Source organism: Geospiza fortis, unplaced genomic scaffold (assembly GCF_000277835.1).
Source record: "Geospiza fortis unplaced genomic scaffold, GeoFor_1.0 scaffold546, whole genome shotgun sequence".
NCBI classification, from domain to species: domain Eukaryota; kingdom Metazoa; phylum Chordata; class Aves; order Passeriformes; family Thraupidae; genus Geospiza; species Geospiza fortis.
In genome coordinates, this window is record NW_005054612.1 from 53,862 (window position 1) to 57,069 (window position 3,208).

Consider the following 3,208-nt stretch of genomic DNA (forward strand, 5'->3'; position numbering starts at 1 on the left):
CGGGGGGGGTGGGAGCCGTGCCCGGGGGAGATGGGAGCCCTGCCCCGGGGAGATGGATGCCCTGCCCCGGGGAGATGGGAGCCGTGCCCCGGGGAGATGGATGTCCTGTCCGGGGGAAGGAGGCTCTTGGTCCACAATCCAGTTCCCTGTGGGAACTGCTCTCTGGCCCTGCTCCTGCTGATCTGTGGGGTTTGGGCACCGATTCTGTGTCTGGGGTGATCCAGCACCCGCACCCAGCACAGCCCAGGCCGCTCTGCTGCTGCAGAAAGCTCAGCCTTGGGCCTGCAGGACGTTTCCATGGCCTGTGCATTCCTCCAACCCAGAGGCTGATGATGTGTGCGCCCCGTGCAGGTGTGCTGGAGGGGCAGAGCAGGCCCTGGGCTGGGCTGTGCCGGGTTTGTGTGGCTGGGAAGAGCCCCAGGTGCTGAGTGAGCACAACTGGGCGGCACAACTGGGCTCTGACTGGTTAGACTGGCTCCTGCAACCTCTGCCCTTCCTTGCACTGCTGCATTTGCTTGAATGGAGCCAACTCTCTGGTGAGGGCCTCCAAGGCTCCCGGGGTCCTGCCCTGCTCCTGCCTGGCACAGCGGTGCCAGCCCACACTGGCCTGTCCCAGGCTCCCTGGTGCCATGCCTGACCCTCGTGCTGCATGCTCAGGCGCAGGCACTGCAGCCAGGGCTGCAGCTCACCCGTGGGGATGGCTGCTGAGCAGGGCTGGGCGCTGCTCCTTGGAAAGCTGCAGCCCATCTTCCTTTTCACTTCCCCTTCTCTCAGGCGGCTGCGTGTGCCCTGGGCAGCTATTTTTAGGCTGCTGCTCGCTGTCTGCTTTCCCCCGGGGATGCTGAGCAGGTTCTGGGAACTCCAGCTGTCTCTTGGGCAGCACAGAGATGCTGCTGTGCCTCCTGAGCTGGCTCCTGCAGTGCCCAGCACCTGCCCTGGCTCTGCCACCCCCCTGCAGCTGCCCTCCTGAGCCCTGGCAGTGCCTGTGCCCTCCCTGAGCCCTGGCAGTGCCTGTGCCCTTCCCTGAGCCCTGGCAGTGCCTGTGCCCTTCCTGAGCCCTGGCAGTGCCTGTGCCCTTCCTGAGCCCTGGCAGTGCCTGTGCCCTTCCTGAGCCCTGGCAGTGCCTGTGCCCTTCCCTGGCAGTGCCTGTGCCCTCCCTGAGCCCTGGCAGTGCCTGTGCCCTCCCTGAGCCCTGGCAGTGCCTGTGCCCTCCCTGAGCCCTGGCAGTGCCTGTGCCCTCCCTGAGCCCTGGCAGTGCCTGTGCCCTTCCCTGAGCCCTGGCAGTGCCTGTGCCCTTCCTGAGCCCTGGCAGTGCCTGTGCCCTTCCTGAGCCCTGGCAGTGCCTGTGCCCTTCCTGAGCCCTGGCAGTGCCTGTGCCCTTCCCTGGCAGTGCCTGTGCCCTCCCTGAGCCCTGGCAGTGCCTGTGCCCTCCCTGAGCCCTGGCAGTGCCTGTGCCCTCCCTGAGCCCTGGCAGTGCCTGTGCCCTCCCTGAGCCCTGGCAGTGCCTGTGCCCTTCCCTGAGCCCTGGCAGTGCCTGTGCCCTTCCTGAGCCCTGGCAGTGCCTGTGCCCTTCCTGAGCCCTGGCAGTGCCTGTGCCCTTCCTGAGCCCTGGCAGTGCCTGTGCCCTTCCCTGGCAGTGCCTGTGCCCTCCCTGAGCCCTGGCAGTGCCTGTGCCCTCCCTGAGCCCTGGCAGTGCCTGTGCCCTCCCTGAGCCCTGGCAGTGCCTGTGCCCTCCCTGAGCCCTGGCAGTGCCTGTGCCCTTCCCTGAGCCCTGGCAGTGCCTGTGCCCTTCCCTGAGCCCTGGCAGTGCCTGTGCCCTTCCCTGAGCCCTGGCAGTGCCTGTGCCCTTCCCTGAGCCCTGGCAGTGCCTGTGCCCTTCCCTGGCAGTGCCTATGCCCTTCCCTGAGCCCTGGCAGTGCCTGTGCCCTTCCCTGAGCCCTGGCAGTGCCTGTGCCCTTCCCAAGCTGTGCCCTTCCCAGCACTCAGCTCCTGTCCCAGCACACCCAGCACCTTCCCTGCTCCTGCCGCAACTTCCAAGGCAGTTTTGGCGATGCAGGTGTGCAGCACTGAGCCCAGCGCAGCCATTTCAGACAAAGCAAAGTAAATCTCCTCTAAGGGCACCTCCCCACGCCCTGGGCCGCTGCCACGGGGTCTGGGGGCTAAGCTGTGCCCTTCCCAGCACTCAGCTCCTGTCCCAGCACACCCAGCACCTTCCCTGCTCCTGCCGCAACTTCCAAGGCAGTTTTGGCGATGCAGGTGTGCAGCACTGAGCCCAGCGCAGCCATTTCAGACAAAGCAAAGTAAATCTCCTCTAAGGGCACCTCCCCACGCCCTGGGCCGCTGCCACGGGGTCTGGGGGCTCAGGCCGTGCCCGTCCTGTCCCCTGTGCCACAGGGGATGCTGCAGGGCTGATTCATCTCCTGCCCTGGCTCCTGCTTACGCACGTTCGCTCTGCTCGTTCCCTGTACAGTCACTCTGCTCATTCCCTGCCCGAGCAGCTAAATTAAGCCGAGCAACAATGGGCCATCGATTATCCCATTACATTTCCATCGGGCCTGGCTGCCCAGTGGCTGCTGGAGGGTGGCACACGTGGCTCGGTGCAAAGAGCCCCTGCCAGGCTCTGCTCCTGTCCTCAGTGTCCCCAGACCCACAGCCCCACTCTGGCTGCTGCCCAGGCCCAGGTGCCAGCACTGATGCACCTGCACAGGAATGGTCCTTCGGCAGGGGAAGCTCCCCATCCCAAGGGCTCTCGGGAACCCTCCCAGCTCTGCCGAGGTCGGGTCTTGCTCCAGACCCGGGGGCTGCGTCCTCCTCTCTGTCCCTCGCTTTCCACAGGGCTCTGTCCCCTCCCTGACTGTCCCTTTCTGCCTGTGTCACCTATTCCAGCCCTGCTTGTTTTTATGATCCAAAAGCTGCCAAGGAATTACTCAGGAGCAGAGGCTGACCCGTGTGGAGCCTCTCAGTGCCCCTCAGTGCCACCATCCCAGCAGGGCCTTGCCCCATAGCTCCGTGGTGCCTGTGTGGAGCTCATCCCGGAGCTCGGAGCGTCCTCCCAGCCGCAGTTTGCTGGACAAGGGCTGGGCCAGGCCGTGGGACAGGGCTGGGCATCGCGGGGTGCCCGGGCGGTGCCATGGGGGGTGCCCCGCTGTGCCCCCTGCCCGGGCTGGCTCTGCCGCCCACTCCCCGCTCCCCCAGGGCTCCGGAGCCG